The following is a 20,363-nucleotide window of genomic DNA, read 5'->3' as shown; positions in this document are numbered from 1 at the left end:
AGTATATCGCAATCAGAATGCTGGATAACCCAGTACACAGTAGGATGTAAAAAAGGGACTAGAATTTTACACATGTCGATTTTGTCGTTCCCTGCGAAGCGAAGGCGCGTGACCCGTAACTGATTGGCGTTACGCATGGTTACCCTTGGCATTTCGTCTGTACTCTGTGTGCGTCTGTAATTATAGGAATTTTATCTTTTACCTTCTGCAGTCGAATAGTACTTCCTGAAGAAACTATATTCTTGTCCGCTGACCGCAACCCAAATAAAAGAAAAATCTTTCCAACTTAAATACTGACTCTATTTATTTACTTTCTACCACTTTCTTGAAAATCGTATTGTCACCACGTATATCGATTTCATTTCAAATCTATTATACTTATTTAATTCTATTTATGTATAGTACATATCGTGCAATATGAATCATCAATGGTTTGCAATAATTATCTAGAACAAAATCTCATTAGGCAAAAGACAATATAGTTTATAATTACATTCAATGAGATGTAGGAGAAAATCAAAATGTCAGATATTCAACGTTAGGTATATTTATCTCTAATTAACACTATAACGAACGATGATTGATCGATGAATTTATACATCTAGAGGAAGTTGTGCAATTCATTACAGGACAAGCTACATGACTTTAGATTTTACGAACATGACGAAAATTATATTTGTTGGAAATAATCAACTACTAGTAAAAGTTACCCTAAAAAATAATCGGTCTCCATATCGTTAAATATTCTAATATTCCTTCTATACTCTAATTTGAAATTCTCTCAATTCTCTCTTTATCTTATGAACGAGACACTAATAAATCAAAAACACATCTGTTAAAGAACGAAATGAGAATTCGACGACAGAGAAACAACAAAGTTCTATCCTGACCTACGGACACATCGTTCCGACACTGTTACGAATAAAAGCGATAACTGATTTTAAGAAATGGCATTAAGTAAATGAAAGACCGCACTCCGTCTGGCGTATAATTTTGGAGGGTGGCCAAGATAGAGAAGGGAAGAGGAAGGAACGACGAAGGTCAGGACCGTCCCCAACTGTGTTTCATGGGTTCACAAAGGCGCACACGCTTCCACGAAGTCTCAACGAACGAAATGCCTCTGTCTTCTTCACGGTAGTCTCGCTTGGTAGAGCACAAAACAACCTCGACGTTCGCCAACTTCGCTTAACCATCTCGCTTGGATAACGGAAAACGGTACTCGGATCGAGCGCAGGAATTATTGTCGTGCCGGGGTCTCGCTCGGCGTTTCAAATCCGAAAAGAAAAAAGAATGCTGCGAGGAACTTTTTGCACCGCATATACCCGGGATAATAACGATCGATTGTCCATCGTTGCAACTCCAACGGAGAAACGTATTCACCGTGGCGCGTTTCTTGTCTCCGGTTCCTGCTGCCGCGAGATACTTGGTCTCCGGTGAAATCGGCTTTACGTGTAAGATGCTTCCACCGTAAGGGTGCTGGAATCACGGATGGAGCGGTAACGAGATTTCTCATAAAGCGAAACGTTATTTTATGGATGTGGATTTATAGACATTAGAAGTTCCTATTTCTATTCCTCAATGTTCTACGTTTGAAAAATTTGAGAAATTGTTAACCGGAAATATATATCGTTCATGTACATATTTATAAATTTTTAAAAACCGTGGTTTAAAAATTTAAGACACTACTGGAAAAATTTGGCTACTTTTTCTCTACATAAATATTGTGTTTTATATATGTAGAAATATTTTATTCTACTTCAGTTATGTACTGTACCAATATTACAGATACTCGTATAGCCGAAATAAACCCTGTATTAGGCTTAAAATGTTTAATAAAAAAATACTCTCTAGATGGAAGAGTCGGGACTCTGGAAAAATCGTTTGTTCTTTCAACAAATCAAACTTTTCCATACGTTTGTCTGTGAAATAGAATGAAAGAATATTATAAGTTTCATTTGTAGTAGCGTCAGGGAACGTTAATGTGAATAAAATACTCATTTACTTAAGAGTGTTATTTTTTGTTTCTAAATCCTAACATGCTCGCAATGCAGGGGAAAAAGTAAGCCATAAAAAAACAAGTCCATATGGAGTTACGCTTCATCGATACTAATTATTCTCGCCGGCTGTTCTACGACCGTTTTAGTCGAATTCCATCGTTCACGGTGTGGCGGAACAAAATGAAATAAGCGCGCTTTCATTTGTATTATAGTTCACCTGTTGCTCTAAGACCAAAGGTCGGCGAAGGCTAGCGACCGTTAAAAGAGAAATACGAGCATCGCAGCATCCTCGACCTTTTTTCGAGGAATCTTTCCCCCTCGAATAGATCGACACGACATACGTACGTACGTATGTACTTACATTCACTATAGCGGATCATTTTGTCAGCCTCGTTCGATTCCAAAGGAAACGAAGATGTTCCTCGCTTTCGTCGGTCCCTTTGCTCTTATAGCACGACCATACAAAGGTAAGCAGACGACTACCTACTTACTTACTCGCGATCGTGATCACGAAGTAAACGATTAATGCGCCACGAACAAAGGAACAAGCAGAGAAAGCCAGATTGTTCGTCGTGCTTACCACGGTTGTTATCTACCGATAGATTACCAGACCGCCCACCCTTGCTTTTCTCCAGTCCCGCTGCGAGTTATCAGCCAAGAGTGATTCTGGTATCATGGGTGGTCGTGGAAGGTGCAAGCCTGTATTTTAGTTCGATTATAATTCGTCCGTTCACTGATTTATTACCTAATTAATCTCAGGCAATAAATTACTCCGTTTCCTCTATAGTTGTATAATTTAACTCTACCGAACTACAATATATGGAACAGCTTGTTCATTTAAATCAATCTTCTTGGAAGAAAAATTGATGACTGTTACAGCCACTTCCGATTTAATTACCACACCTTCTTAAAGAATGGATAGACAGCTACGTCTTATCGCGTTACGAAATCTACGTTTAAAGACCGCCGTAAATTGCAGGCGAAAGCTAATAAAAGACGCCCATCGACGCGTTCAAACGATACACATGGGCAGATGCGAGGTGCACAGACTGTGGCAGCAGCTTGAAATCGAAAATCCTGACCTAGACCAACGGGAAAGTCGGAAGAATACTACATAACCTGCGGTAACCGGGACCATCTCTCGAAGTTTGCGAAAGGTGGCGGTTGGTGGAGGCGTTGGTTCATCACCTGCTCATCATCGAGCGTGGGATGATGCACCGTCCCAGGTAAAAGGCCTCGAAAAGAAATCGAATGAAAAGGGAGAGGCAACCTTGAGGATAACACGGGTTCCCTCCATTATTAATGAATCGTGTGAATATAAAGATCGTGCGTTCGTGTTGGTGTCTATCTCGTGAAGCATCGATCCTGATGTGCGTTTACCCTATAGACCGCAGCAGCATTCGTGAGACTTTCGTGTTTTTTGACAGAGATTTAGGATCGTTTCGTCGCTTGTTCTTGAACTAGGAACGCTGTTACTCCTAAGTCGCCGACAAATGCGTAAACATCTGCGTGGTTTATTTCAGCAATTACTTATCACGTTGTTCCAATGAGACCAGCTCTATTTGGCACGTTCAAATTTCCAAACATACGCACAGCCAATGCTCAAAACTGATTGGTGAAATTATAATGATATTACCGTTGTTATATCCATTATGCTATCGTATTACAAACAATGATAACGTTATCTCCGAATTGTATTTGTTTCATTTACTACCGAGAAACTTAAATCATAATATATGTAGTCAGACCACTGCCATTTTGCATGCATAAAAAGAAATTGCGTGTTTCGTTATATTTTTTTCAAGTTGTGAAAACGTATCGTGGTAAAATCTAGATTATAACTTAATTAATTATGAAACTTGATAGGGTGATACTTTTAGGAGTAAAATACGTGACCAAATTTAGATTCTCAAAATTTTGATATACACCACTATGATTTTCAATCTGTTACATAATACGAGTGAAATAACAGATTTGTAAAAAACTAACGAGGAAAGAACAGAACATTTTATTCGGAAATAGCAGATGTCCTAATACATAGAATATTTATAACCAGGATTTAAAGCTCCGGAAGTTTTCACTATTTTTTCTACCATTACTCTAAATGCAACGTAGCATCTGTTGTTATTACTATCACTGTTAATCGTGTTATTACTTCCATATGTTATATCGTTCATCGCAGTGGCCACGTAAGAAGCAAAGAAGTAGCGGTATAACCAGGGAAGTTGTTAATCTTAGCGTATAGTACCTACGAGAGTTCGAACATGGATCGCGTTAAAGCGGATCCCTGTAGCATCCATGAATCACGACACAAGGAAGTAATCGAAGACGCTGGCAAGCTGGCGAGCTAGCTTTTTTCTCAGAGTCTCTGGACCAGACGCGTCACGAGTTTCCTTAAAACATCAAGAAGAAGCGAGTTGGCCAGCTGCCGGTGTCCATGGAACGCCACGCGGCGCGTAGTATGTGAAAAAAGGGAGAAGAGGCGAAATCCTTAGAACAGGACGTGCTCTTCTCGTACGAGAAAGCCTCGCTTCCGGGTTCGCCTCTGTATTAGATATTCATGCTCATTTCCTATGGGGCAGGGCAGCTGGTGCTTTTTCTCTCCCATTGACCCCTCGATGAAACGAGAAGGGAACTAACTTTAAAACGTACACCGACGTCCTTCTTCCAGCAACAACAACCTGCTTGAACACCCACCCGTAGATTACGATCCATGAATTTAACCGTTTGTCGCTGATTTGTATATCTATGCAGTTATAAGCATAAGGAAAGTAGCAAAACAGGTTCCATGGAGTTGGAAGGCTTATACACAGTGTTAATAGGTAATGAATCGACTCGTGAGAAATTCGAGTTGAAGGAACTTATAGAGATGTAACGTTCGAATGTTCTAAACGGCTCATCTACCAGAAACGCGGAAAACAATATGGAATAAATGGAGCTGCTCGATAAAAATATTAGTAGAGTGAATTTGTCGAGTTTTGCTAAAGCGCCAGCGACGAAATGACTCGAAACACGAGATTTTCATTGCGTAAAATAATATGAATGTTCTTTATGACGTGTGTCAGATAGAAGCAGGCAGAAACGCGTCGTATTTCAATACAAGGTTCATCGTGGCTGCCCAACTAACGTAAAGACGAGCGGTGACAGGTAAATTGATATATCAATGAAGTATCGATCAATGAATCGTAATTATGAATGAACACGCGTGTTTATTGGAAACGTATTCTTCAGCGTAATGTTTTCTTCTCTGTTAGAGAATATCGTTCGAGAATCGATAAAGTATCGTGTTGTTTCCGAAGAATAAAAAGAAGTCCATAGTGTAAAAGTAGTGTAAAAATGGTTCTATTAAGTTAAAATGAAATTCTTAACACGATCACGTGAGTTCTAGAAAGGGGCATGTTCCCATGATAAAAAGGGTGCTGTGTAAATCGTGCAGGGAGGCAGGATATCTCGCCAGACCTGTCCTAATATTTACGGAACTGAAGTGCCTTTTCACTTTGCTCCCTCGTCTTTTCCTAAAGAGGACACCGCGAAGAAGCTGGAAACCATTTTGACTGTATACGCGCCCTTTGTGTCCGTTGTGCATCGCTAGACAAGCACTTAGCCCATGAGGAGCAGCAATTTGTGGGGAATTTCGGGATGCTGTCCTGAAATGACACTTGAAATCGTCTTAAACCGTTCGATGGATAAGGATACCCGGAAGCAAAGTAAGTACGGTAAAATGCTAGAGTACGCGGTAGTAAACGGCAGGTATACATTTCTCAGGTATTTCTCTCGGCTGCTCGTCTATAATAACTAGCTTTTACTCTAGTAATGAAAAATATTAATTAATACGCAGTATTTTTGTAAAAGTGGAAAGTAGATTCACTCTCATATCATAAATTCGCTATTTCCAGGTATCATTACCAAAGTACAACCATGCATTGATTAATTTTATTATGAACTTCGACAATTCAAGAAATTAAAGTGAATTCGTACAATCGTGCGCTAATTAATTACGTTACGAACTTTGATAGATGAAGAAATTAAAGTGATGTACTCGTTAACGAACACTTCCCTTATTCATAAGTTTCAAGTACTAAAGGGGCGGAATGTGATTAAATCTTGTTCCCACCAACGATACGAAGCCACCACAAAAGGTGCAAAGTATATCGATAGCGTCGTGCCATCCACACTGCTACGAGGTGCAAAGTGGCGCCATTTATTTAGTGGCCAACAAAGCTGAATGACACCTTAATCTAGCAAATAATGAATCATCTAACGAATTAAGAAATTATATTATATCGTACACAGGTGATTTAAGTAATTTAAAGTCAAATTAATATAATTTCGAAGGTTGATGACATACTTCTAAAGTTATAACGCAAAGAAGCATCGAACCTCAGGAATGTAATAATAATGTCGCGAGGGTAATACGGTGGTATCTCGTTTTTCCTATTTATGTATATTATGTTATGTATATTTATGTATAATGCGAAGCTCTAGGGCTAATGCAACAGGTATTCGCGTACACGCGCATATACACGCATAGTACACGATGCAAATAATTACATATTCGCCAAGTCGATGCTCGGTGTATGACCGACAAACACGTAGATAATATTGCATTGGCAATAGCTAGGTAAAAGAGCAGCGTGAACGATGCATTCCAACAACGCGCACGTTTATGGCACGCCGTTCTATTAGTATCAAACGACCGTTGCAAATTGCCTCTGTTATTGGGGATTGCGTTAGGACAAGCGAGGAATTTCCTGAATAAATTCTGTTAAAAACGTTGTATTACGTGCAACATAAGCTATATCACTCGGAAATTGGACGATAATCGCGGTTAATATTACTAGTGAACTCTTGAGACCTATGTCTGAAATGAAGTCTATAAAAAGGATTCTTATTTTCTAAATCATTGGTATAAATTGAAACGAGAAATCACGCAAATCGATATTTTCCTCAAATCGAAGAAATTTTCTAGCGACAGAAAAATACGACTCTAAATGTATATATAATGAAAATGATCTAAAAGGCGTAGCATTATCCTATTGGAATAATGTATTAAAAGGTGCGTAATCGCACCAACTTGTATCGTTTCCTTTATTTTAGACGTGTCATAGAAATATTCATGGATTAGAAGTCCTTTCGTTGCACACTATAGGTATAGGTATATCAAAGTGACGAACATCATTAGTCAACATACGTGATAGGCAACGAGTCAAGGGAATACATGAATACCTTATCCAATACGTGCTGCTTTTCCAATCTACCTCTCTTTCTTTCTTTCTTTGTTTCTTTCTGGACACGAACCGTACGTCACTTCGTGGAACTCGTTGAGTTTCATCGGCGACAGGCGTACTGCGTGTGCGGGGATTTTTTGAACGGAGCTTCGATACGCACGCTAGAAAGCATCTTGTCTCAAGAGGAAAGAAAGGGCGAGATGCATCATAAGGGCACGCAAAAACGATGCAAGGCCGGTAGTCTACTTGTAAAGTTTATTATAATCCAGCTTATCAACGACCATAAGTTTCTCAAACGAGAACGAGTATTATTTGCACTTCTCAAGTTTCACCCTTAAGAAAAATATGGTCATTCATCGATCTATTTAAAGACCTAACACTTTCGTAATTCGTTATAGATACAAGAAACCACCTATCTTAAAATATTACAATAAAATATTCGCTTCAAGAATTCATGTACTACCTTTTCAAGCATCGAGACGATGTTAGTATAACTCAAATTTTTATGTTCGCTATCGCCAGTATTCCAAAGGTGGTGGATTACGTTCAGCACCTTGGCTGAAAAAGATCCTTTACGTGAACCAACAATTCATTTGGCTTGTCGGCATTCACTGGCGGTCGTTCTGACTTGAAGAGGTTCGTGTATGCCTTTTTCTACGGGGCTAAGTTGCCGGTGCAGGACAATCCAACGCTCTATTGTTCGTTCCCGTGTACAAAGCAGCCTCGATACTACGCAGATTGCATTGACCATGGACCTATCTTTCGTCCGGAGTAGAAATCTCTCGTGTCATCGAGATCGCAGGAAGAGGGAGCAAGAATTTCGAGGGTGGAAGAATACCTCGTAACTATAATAGGCATCAAGGAGGCCATCGTTGCATTCTATTCTTCCTATCTTTTCCATCTCGGATGACGAGCTTCGAAAAACAACCCCAAAGAATCTAATAATTATTATTCAAGACCCTTTTAAGGAAATGTCCCGAGTAAAATTTCATTAGCGGATTTCTTCCAACTAGATATGTGGATCGAAAACGAGTCCTTTGGCCGTAGATCAAACGAAGTTTGGTGTGCGTTATTCTGGTTTTGAGTGGTCGCTGCTGGCGTAGTAGATTCCAGAGAAAAAAGGGTACGATATTATATACTGGCAGAGATGGGTAAAGAAGTGCGAGGAAAGAAAGGTCGGAGAAAAACAGACCGTAAACCGCGCGGGACGACACGGGATGTCAGCGTTGTCTTTCTTTTCCCATAACGGGATTGGTAAGAACTTCTTGGATTGATTTACGCATTCAGCACCTCTTTCTACTTAATTCCCTGCGTCTAATTAAAAATTACATAGTACCTGGCGAGAATATTCTAACCTCCATATATAGCGTAAAATAATTACCTCTATGCTCGTTGGAACACAGAGTATTTAAAACTCGTTCTAGTGTTTTACTTATATAAAACGTATCATTAATATAGAAGCTAAATGCCAGTAACAATCTGATCGACTTTGTCACGGTCTTACACGGTCAATTTTCTACTGGCGTGTTTCGCATAGGTAATCAAGTTCGGTGTAATTTCACGCATGTTCACATGGCGTATTACTAAGTCGCGCGCGTTAAAAAGAAGGTATGGGCGTCTCTGAGCTCGTACACCCGCGAAAAAATGGTCGGCAAGAAGCACGACATATGCTTCTACACGGTGCGGCTACCAAGTGTGCCAACCATACGCACATGGCCGGCAAACTGACTTTTTTACTTCTTTTACGACACGATGTCCTCTCCTGCGGCGCGAACAGGCGAAACGAGCTTTGCATGCGGCTGTGTTTTCGCTAAGCGGTGTCAGGGGTCAGTAAAAAAAAAGAAGAAATCGGACCAAAAGAACAACCTTGGATAGCAGTCGAATAAAGGAGGCTAAAGAAAGAAAAGGTTCTTTCAATCTTTGCCGATACATTCGTATTTCGATTCAGAATTTTTACGAAGGAAGTTTTTATTAAAAATTGGCCTCAGTTCGTTGAAACGACCGACAACCGCATACAGCGACTCGTACAGACGTAATACTCTCATGTATTTACCGTATTGCGGAGTTCACAGTAAAGGTATCCTCTAGAAACGAAACCAAAGAGTATCTTATTCCTCTCGCATAAACGGGTTGAGCCAACACGGTGTTCCTTAACCGCGATTGTGTCCGACGAGAAGCAAGCGTACATGCCGCTGCTTCTTCTGGCACTTCCATCTCAGTGGCGTTCCCACACCAAGGCTGCTACCAGAGTGTAACGTTATATCTTCGCCGCGCTATGGTGGTTCTTTCACTATGGCGACCAACTCGTATCTCGCACACGTTGTACTTCAGCAGGCTGCATGGGTGGCCAAAGTGCGACAACAGACCAGATTTCACCGCTCCTTTCAACTGGTCAAGGTGATTTGCAATGGCGAATACGTAAAGGAGAATTTGCTGAGATCAAGAATTACTTCCAGAATCCTTAAACATTTCTTAGAACAACATTTGAATTTACATTCAAGTGTTCGTCTTTCAATTCGTATAAAACACACGTTCTGACAATTTCAGCAGTGATGCCAAGGGAGATCTCCTTCTTTGGAGAAAAAATAGGATTTCTTTTGGGGCCGTTCGTCCATCTGGTCTTATCTTTTTGCGATCACCGAAAGGTTCTAAACATGGCTGAAACGTAAGGTGCATGCAAACTAACTATATACCAACATCTTGCCCTCCGCCTTTTTTTTCTGTCCCTTGAAGGCGTCTGAATTCCCGTCTCAAGTTCAGTGCCACCTACAAACAGGCTCGCAGGTTAGTCTCGGTTCTCCTGCTGCTTGCTTCTCCACCTCCACCAGGCACAGCAGGGCCACGGCGATTCGTACCACGACCACGATGCAATAATGCGGTACCTGAGTGTCTTGGCCCCTCGGGTAACTTAACCCCCAATGCCTTTCATCCCTCCTGGACCCCCCTGTCTCGCCTACTGCAGCCACACCACCTGAGATTCTCTGAAGTCCACGTAACAATGGCCAAACAGATTTTCTTTATGCCTATTCTTTATGGATGCGCCATTTTCTTGGTGCACATGCCGTATCATGCGAGGTATGGGGATGTCCTGAAGCTGCAAAAGAGACTCATACGTCTGTGCATTTCGTTGGCCAGCCAAGCTTCGGAAAGGAAGTGGGTTTTCGCTATTTTAACCAGCGTTCGAGTTATATAGCCCTTTCGTACTTGCGTACTTTCACAAATACTTGAATATCTGTTTTGCTAACGATTAATTCTTTTGAAATGCTTTTTATAATATAATTTATTTCAAAATAAAGATTTTTGTTTCTTTATCCCTTAATTTTAATAACAAGATTTTGAAACCCACTGAAAATTTCTAATGATATTAATTCCCTACTGTGAGTCTTACAGTTACTCTTACAGTTTGATTTCATTCACAAGCAATAGTACGTATAATATATTTTTCAAAGGCTCTAGGATTCTTCTCAATTAATTGATAAAACGATTCATATCGCTTAACCGGGGACGATCAATATCAAACGCGACGTGATTCGAAGGTTATATGTACGTGCTGAAGACGCGAAGGAATGGGACCTCGAGTTCACTTGTTCATCCAGTCTGACCGACGACGAACGACGAGTGGTGGACGTTTATCCCGAGTGGCGAAGAGAAGGGAACGCGAGTTCGCGATATCGAGTCCCGGTTTGGACCAGAGCCTCGTCCCCGGAGACATATCTGGGCTGTTTTCTTCAAGACTGGTTGCCTCATTTGGTATAGAAGACAGCCACCTTGCGAGCGTGGACTCGTCTTGCGGCGAATCGAAGCTGCGGGACGGACGGATGTGGCTCGTTCTTCATCCTTTCGGTACACGATCGTACGTCGCAATTTTACACAAGTTTGTCGTCCGACAGGAAAACATCACCTTACATGGCCGAGCAATACGATTCTTTTGTTCATCGCGCGTTCACGATTCCGACAAGTCAAGAGTTTACGTGGAAATCACGTATTTCATACCGATCGTTCGATACAGTTATTATAAATAACGGAAGGTAAATGTCAATTTGGAATGATAGCAACGCATTCGGTTCATAGAATTCTCTGCAATATTCGATTAATCTCTGACGAATTTATCAGAGACCTCTTAAACGAGTATTACTTATAGTAATTTGTAATATTGTATGGGATGTAAAATATCGAAACATTACGTATATTTATAATAATATCCAATCTGGGCGATTGAAAGTGAAGAGAATATTCAAACTAAACTTTGGTAGAACTATAATCTACCTTCCTCAAGTCGAAATTGACCTCATCATCGCCTATGATTTTATACGTTTTGATATTCAGAAGTAAAAATATGAAACTGTGTGTAAAGAGAAACGCATTAAAATTAATCACTTTTTACAAATATCTTTTATTGTTCAATCATCTTCATTTCTGCTGACTGTCATAAATCACCAATTAAATAAATGAATAATCATTATTCAACATATTTTTCTGATGGAATGCCACTCATTTATAAGTAAAGATAATACAAGGATTAATTAAGAAGAGAATAAATAGCTAAAAGCAGAAATAAAAACATATCAGCTTAAGTGAAAGTCTACTTTTTCCTTCGAGAAACCTCTCGTTTTCATTAGCACGTAATACACGGTACAATGTGGTATATGACAGAAGTCTTTGAATTGCAAATAACCGAAAGCTGTTCAGAGAAAAGGCAAGAAAGATCTTGTCAGCAGCGTTTTTCCTCCGTGACTGTCAAGAGAAACTCACGATGTTCGATTTGTGGTATACCGAACGACGAGAGAAAAGCCAGACGGAAAATAAGGAAGATTACGTTTCTCGCTATCGTAACGCTTAGTACCCTTTTCCTACTGGGAATCGGATGTCGCCTTTACTCGCGTGACGAGAAACTAGGAGAACACGTGAGAAAAACGCGAGAGCACGATATTCCCTCGTATATGCGTTACCCTTGTGACTTTACTATAATTAAGGCTCGTTGGATTTCTATTTTATACCAAGATTAAAACGTCGGATATCCACGAGAAACAAATCAAACACAAGCGATAAATAATTCCTCGACAAATGATTCTTTAGTCAGCCTTTCTGTTCCTGGTTATATCTATAGAAACTATTTATCGAAAATTCTTCAAATTAATTGATTTATACGCTTCATTTTTACATATACGCACGCAACGTGTACGAAGATTCTTAAAGATCTTAATTCCAGAATATGCTGTAAAACTACATTCCGCGGACGACACAGCCGCGAGTTTCATCAAGATCGAAGAACGAACGACTAACTCGAAATCCCGAGAAAAAGAAGAAAGATAAAAACGGCACGGAGATGGTCCGGGAGAAGGAAGAACAGGAGAAAGCAGAAAGGAGACGCGAGGAAAAGAAAATGGCAAGAAGCGTCGAAGAAGAGCGAAGAAGATTCGAGTAGCGAAGGAGAGGAAGAGGACGCAGGCCGAGGTCTCGTAGCGTGCAATCTTCGCCCATTGAAGACGCGCTGGGAAACTGCACGGTTATTATGCCTGAATGGAACAGGGGACGGGATGTGCAGGACGGGCAGGAATGTCGAAGGTAGCAGAGGATGGACGCGAAACGTACGCGTTACTCCTGGCAAAGGGGAGGTTCTTGCTCCGCAACCGCGACACGCAACCTGGAACCATTGGGTGGGGTTGTCCACGACCGAGTTCCTCGTTCGAAAACTTTCAGGAACCGTGTTTGAAGAGCGAGTGACGGTTTCTCGTGTCGTGGCATGGTCGTTGTTGATTTTACGACGCACTCTCGGTGCCCTCGCCTCGCCGGTTTTATGAACTTACTCGACAGGTTGCCGTTTGATAACTGGTTGCTCAAGTTGTGGTGATTGAATCTACAACCGACCCGATTAACCACGCTTTAAGCGACAATACTATCGACGTGTAATATTATTTTAAGAAAGTCGCAAGCATAATGGTTCGCGAAAGTATTTAGATTTTTATAGAAAACTTTCATTTGTGTTTTGTGCGTATTGTACGAAACATCTTGAAATTTTAATACATTATTATGATTGGTCTTTGACATCAATTTGAATTGCAGCAATAAAATTTTTGTGTGACTAAATCCAAATTCTAGAATTAATTTTCAGTCCGTCGTATAATGTAAATAAAATAACATATTTTGTAACACAGTAATTATAAAATGAAAGCAGCGAAAAGTATTCAACTTTTACTGTACATCACGTATTATTCAGACATATTAAATGCCCCAACACCAATAACTGACAGTGTTCTTTAATGTTGGTGAATTTTGATAATCATCTGTATTACACGAGTTTAGGAGATCTTTCTTACGAGACTCGACGTTGCGCTGTGGTCCATTTACGATCGTACCTTGGATTTCCACTGCTCAGTTAGATTAAAGTTGTCGATGATAAAAACTGATACGCTTCTGTTTCCTGTTTCTGCGTATTAACTTCGTTCCACATTATAATGGAGCACCTAGCGGTATCTCTGTTTCTTCATTATCTAACCGTAATAAGAGAACTTATTAACGCGTTGGTATCCACCGGCAACTACTTGTTTTTTTCCTTTATGTAACAGTCTATCGAGGCCACTGCCACAATTTTGTTTCGCGCACATCCGTGAAAGACTTTTCTTCCACCACGAGATCCTGTTCTTTTCTCAGTATGCGCGTTTATGTGCAAGTGCGTGCGTATCTGGAGACAGGATGCTGACGAGTGGATCATCGAAGCGGCTGGAACGCCTCCATTCAAAGAGTCAGTATCGTACAAGTCACGTACAAAACATGCTTGATAAGAAGCACCTATAGACGGCCATAAGGCAAGTATTTAAAAAAGGATCCCGAATGTCATGAAAGACACATTCGACGACAAAAGTAGTGTACAATTCGACATAATTGTGATACAACGTCCTGTAACGTTATTTGATACGAACAACTATTTCAACTGATGAACTAGATATTGTCTGTTCAATAACTCTATCATTTTAAAATAAAATATTCCACGACGAACAACTAACTGAGAATTCTGACGATCGTTCATTCGACAATCGTTGTGGTTAAAGATACTATATTGCAAAATTTATATTTTCCAAAACTTCGCCATCATGCAATCGTTGCACCATCTGGAAATAGTCAGTCGAGAAATTAGACGAGTTCATCGATTTTTCTGACGCTTTCTCTCCAAGACAACGTCTTGCTACAAGCAAGAAACATCATCTCGGCATTGAATTCCGGGCCAATACGGACGCCCCCCTCATCAACCTCAATTAAACTCCACCGTCTCGCACTTATGCTCACTTCGCACCCGAGGCGCACCGAGTGTTGCTGGTGTTAAGTCACTATGTATTATTGGTCGAGCGAGTTCGTCTCAAGAAGGTTGTTCTGCAGACTTGGAATCATCAAAGGAATCCTTGTTTCCTCGTTTCTGATCGCAGAAAACTGCTACGAATAAGCGAACAATCGCCCCTCGTACGAATTACTTCGCGTTTTTGGTGCCTGCTCGAAGAAAGATGAAAGAGTGCAATTAAAACTTTCGATTTGAATTTGACTTTTTAATCCATTAGTGATGACGAGTACTTTCTTCGCGCGTTTCCAGTAAGCGGTCCAGTGAACTTTACATTGCTCACACGGCGTGCAATAGAAAGTTTCTTGTTTACATGTTATACATTATACAGCAATTATAAAATCGCGCTCTATTGTATCGCCGCGAATTTCTCAACATTCTCGTGCGTCCAACGTTGCCTATAAGCATCGCGTCGGTCACTTCAATTCCCGATACCAAGAACAAAGGCGACGAGACGTGGCATTTCAACACGTTGATTTATAAATCTTCATCTTTTTGCGATTCGACAGCAACGAAGAAGAAAGATAAGTAAAGATAAATACGAGTCGCGATTGATCCCTTTAGCCTTGTTGACTAGCGACATTTAGACTGTCACGATCAGCAACCATTAAGGATCCACTAAGATCTTTTCCTGTTAGTGACCCTCGGAGTGTGACCATGCTCCTTGAGACTTGTATGATTCAAATTTCACGCCGGACATGACGTTGAATATCACCGTTAGGATTATACATCGGTAAGAGCAATGTCGTTGAACTTCAATGCTCGATCATAAAAAGGTAGATCCTCGATTCGACGAGGGCCGTCTCAAAACCTTCCAGTGTGGCGGTGAATGCGAGCAGCGTGTAGGTCTTTGAACTTGCTCCTTACGAGCAACAAGACTCGATTTCGAGCATGCACCAACGTTTCTTTTCACGGCGAGCGTGCGTTTCGGAAGAGGCTCTATATCATTTTCTCACGTCCTGAGTGCAGAACAGAAAAGCCAGATACGATCTGACAGCGAGCGAACATCGAAATCCGCAAAATCTTTCACGCAAGATTGAATATCGGCGGACGACGTAAAAGCAAGCGAGTAACGGAGAAAAAAAGAAAAGAAAGGAAAAGATGTTCCACGTCGATACAAAGTTGCATCGACAATGTGTTACAATCACATTTTCCAAGAATCTTGTCAATTTTTTCAAAGTTGATAATTTCTCGTTAATTTCAAGATAGTACCCTAATTCGATAGCGAAATCGATAAGATGATCGTACAAAGATTTTCTTCGTCGAAGCGCGAAGTCTAAATTAAATTCCTAGACACTATTATATTAATTACATTAATCGCATACACGAAGATTACCATTAAATATTAAATTCCCGATAGATGACTATACCATTACACGCAACGTATAGAAAAATTCTTCATCGGACAGGAGAATTATATTTTCTTTCGGTTAATGCAAAACCGGATGACGCATCCTTTAATAGAACGACGACGAGAACATAAAAAGCTTCTTAAGAAAACGTTAGTAAGATTTACTTCGAAAAAATCCTCAATTGGATTCAACTGGAAAATCAGTTATTCTATTTGTAACAAGTTTCTGAGCGAAAGGTAGTGAATTTTGCGCCAATTTTCAATATTCATAACGAAAATTATGGACGTAAATAAGGAAATATACGCACGGATGAATTTCTTCGTCGAGCACAAGCAAAAAAACCTATCTTGGAAATATTTAATTCAAGAATGAACATGTTTCATACACGGTAGTTTCAAACTTTACGTTCAAAGAACTTTCTTACGGGCAAGTTGATGCAATCGTTTTTTTTTTTTTTTTTTTTTTCATATATACGTAAACCGGAATGTAACGAGAATTTCTCTCTTGCACGCTCTTCAACATGTTACGAATTACGCTCCCGTAACATTGCAGTCAATACCGTCATAACTTGCACGTAGTCAGGTCATTCTGAGATTCCTGCGTAGAATGAAAAGCAACATGAATGGAAGAGAGGTAAGCAGTCACCGTTAAACCCTCGCAGCAGGATACATCTTTCGCCCGTAAGCTAAATGGGCTCCATTTCACTCAGAATTCCTTGACCATGTTGCCAGATTTTCGTTTTCGATCTCTGGCCAATTGTAAAATTTATGCGTTTATGAATATGTCAGAATAATTTTTACCTAATAATTAAGAAGCTGATCAGAGAGTAACGAGCGTAAAGGGAATGATTATACAACCGTTTCGTTGTAGATATTGATTTTGAAAAATTGTATTATTATCAGCTAGTGCTTTGCGTAGTACTGGAACCTCTTCATTTATCTTTATTATCTCTATAGCAAAAGTGAATTCTCGCAAATTCAATTTCTACAATATCTGTGAAGATATTTATCAACATTAGTTTAAACATATTTGGTATTTGATGATAATGTTCTTTCATAAAATTACTCCAAACTATTTAAATAAAAAACAATATGATTCTCTATACGCCAAACGCAAAATCTGACATAAAAGTTATCTACCGTTGAAATAGTTGTCCACAGCCTAGTTTATTACATAGGCGACTAAAATGATACCAAACTATATAGAGTATTCATAGAGAGAGTATGGCACAAAGTCAGAATAATCGTGGAATGTCGATGGGGCACAATTGGCTTTTTGTGCGCGCTTAGATTCGGCGGGTGTATCATTTCATTAACCCATTAAACAATTACGGTTAAGCCCGGTACACTTAGGCTCGTGTCTACAACCAGCTGTGAATGCGTTCCTTGTAATTGAACTACGTTAGTTCGGTCTCTTTCTTGGTTTGCCAGACACGTGGGTCCGAGGTTCTTACCATAGAGATTGACAATCGTGTTCCCACTAATTCTGAACATCCAGTCCATGCGACTGTCTAATTGATATATTACCGTTTTCACTTACCTATTCCACTAAACGATCTATGATTTTCACCATCAATCGTTCAATTCCCTTCACCTGTTCCTAATCGTCTTTACCGTGAAATATTTCGAAGAAATATCAAGAAGTTAAAATAGAAATGAATATTTTAGACACTGAAATTTTGTTCACATTGCTCCTATTACAAACGAAAGTTGGTAAGGTGGAGTTGTATGTTTGCAGTAATCTTCGTTACGAAATGATTACGACGGTTGTGCATAGCGGAAATGCGGCTTGGATAGCACGAAGTAACATAGAGAAATAAGTATGTATATCGTTAGAACGCGAGACAATGTACTAAGTAAAGCGTGGTCGATGCACGAGGTGAATGCATTGTCGCTCGACCCTGATTGCTTCTGCTGCCGCCACAGTACCAGCAGAGATAGCTCAATTGTTGAACATCCAATGCTGCTAAAGTTCATTCATGGTAAGTCAAGGGCGTTAGGTACTATTTTCAATAAACGAGATATAGACCGAATTAATTAACCTAAACCTGGAGCTTGTTTTAGGAATTAGTTGCTAAAAAATTATCGAAGACAGCTAATGATCACAAATTGAAAACTTCTTCTGCGCCATTGTACGCGATATTTAAAGTTATCTGTCATGCAAAACTTTTACTTTATAAAGTGAGTGATGTAGTATACAAAGTCGAATAATATTATATTCATTTTTTCTCAGAAGAAATTAAAAGAAATAAAATACCTCTCCACTAAAATTAATCTAACGTACGATTTAGGCTGTGGTTACAGTAGATGCGTGCTCTGACGAACGAAAGATTTGATAACCGAAATGTATATACTCATGAGAATGTAAATATTTGATCGTTCTATTCATTAGAATAACAATCTCTTGCATACACATATCAAAATCGTCAAACTTCCATAAGCTTTAATGGGAGTGTTATTAGTCCGAGATAATAGAAGAAATAGAGCAAGATGTAAAACCTTGTCACAAGTAAGAGGAGAGGCATCGCGATGGTCAAATCACTTGGAAACATCATCGCGCAAGATGATTCGCGAGGTGATGCGTCATCGGTGGCGATCGTCGTCATCGACATCGGTTCAAGTGGTGTTGACCCGGACTCGTTCCCTTGCATCCATGCGACTCGTTATCAATTCGTGGGAACGCCATGGCTATCCCGTACTAATTTTCCACCCGACGATCTCATTCGCGACAAGGTTTGCTAGAATAATTATCCTCCGAGAAGATACGTGAAAAAATGCCATGTAAACGACTTTAACAAGTGTGAACCATACGAGTAATACGAAGGAAGAAGGAGAATGTCATCTCGAGTGGTTTGGAACATGAATGCTGTTACTAAATATTCCTAATGGCAGAGTGAAAGGATATTTGTCACGTTCACGCCAAGTTTCTACCCGAATAATTCTTCATTAAGATAACATTCTTTTGATCGGTCAGACAACAACAGAACGAACCAGTAATCAGCGACTGCTATAACAGTTTATTAACAATTGTTCGTTCGGTAGTTCAAACGTCATCGATGCTAGTGTGTTCGTGAAAAGAAAGATTTGAGACTAATCTCTGATACACTATCCAAGGCGAATCAAAGGACAGGACGATAAATTTCTGGACGTAAAGATTTACTTTTATTATTCCGACTTTACTCTTCTGCTTGACGGAGAGCATCCTAGACTGTCCCAAGATCAGTTACATATTTCTAATTCGCGTCCCGATCATTTCATAGCTACCGCGAAATCGTAGCGTTCGATTCGAGTCTCGACTTCATGGTTGGCTGACTACCGCTCCTCTATGTCTTTCCTTCGCATACTAAAGAGAGAAAAGAGAGGAGAAACGTTGCGTCAAGAACGCGAGGGAACGCGTTCTTGCCTCTTCCGCAGGTTGCTACAGCTTTTTCACTCGACCGATACTCAGTCGAAGAATTCAATGAAGAATCGGCACATGATGTTTGATTCTACCATTTCCTCGCCATATTTGGTATGTCGCCTGTATACCATTTCAACGTGGTTCTTTTACCCGACAATTTTTTACGATATCGTCGATTAATCGATATAATGAGGTATTGTGGAAGACAAAGATCGATCGGAAAATAAATCACAGTATATACAATCTATTCTACTAGTATTACATCTCTAATACGATTACATGCTCGAATGGAAGGAATGTAAAAGCCTACAACGCGATATCAGAGAGAAGTAAAACAATAATTATATCTACGAATATGACGGACAAATCTAATCGTGCACCGAGTAAGCGAAATCGTGACGTATTATCGTTTGGACGTGTCATTTGATTGGAGGACCGATTCTTAATTAAACTCGTGTGTAGTCATTGGATGTGTGTGCAAGTGGATTGTAAACTGATCGTTTGAAATGACAAAGAGCGAGTGGCAAGAAAGCACCTGGCAATAGCTCGCGATTCTTAAGGAATGGTATTCACGGTTTAACAAAAGTTCCAAACGAGACACGTTGTACCATTGGCCTCATTCTTGGCCGAGCGCTCTGGGTGAACCGATCTTATTAAGGCTTAATTAGCCATTTAACAAGATATATTTAACTTACGGTGTACACAACGGCCACATGACGAAAAGTGAAAGAATCTGAGGTCGTTAAGCAACCGATGCATTAATTGCAATAGATTTTACCGAGAAACGAAACGTTTACTTTGTTCCCTTGTTGATATTTTAATCCTCGAGTAAGAAAGATAAACATACATGTTTTTCGTTGAGTTCGAAAATGTGGAGCAACTGGAGAAAGAAATTGAAGCACAAGAAGAGAATCACGCCTATATGTTTCTACCAGGGATCTCTTATTTGCTTATCTGCAAGGTAATAGCGTCTGCTTGTTGTTTTGCTGAGATAGGGGATTTTTATTTTAAGTTTGATAACGCGTTTCAGGTGAAATCTACAGGTGACGTATCTAAA

The 20,363-nt window shown here is 39.9% G+C and overlaps 1 protein-coding gene across 3 annotated transcripts in view; it reads right to left on the bottom strand.

Moving 5' to 3' along the window:
* The window catches only part of LOC132910452 (epidermal growth factor receptor), a 179,712-nt gene that overhangs the window by 157,975 nt on the left and 1,374 nt on the right, over positions 1-20,363 (bottom strand). The gene's annotated exons all lie outside the window — the stretch shown is intronic.

Source organism: Bombus pascuorum, chromosome 1, assembly GCF_905332965.1.
Source record: "Bombus pascuorum chromosome 1, iyBomPasc1.1, whole genome shotgun sequence".
Classification (NCBI taxonomy): Eukaryota; Metazoa; Arthropoda; class Insecta; order Hymenoptera; family Apidae; genus Bombus; species Bombus pascuorum.
This window is presented reverse-complemented; position numbering and strand designations above follow the sequence as displayed.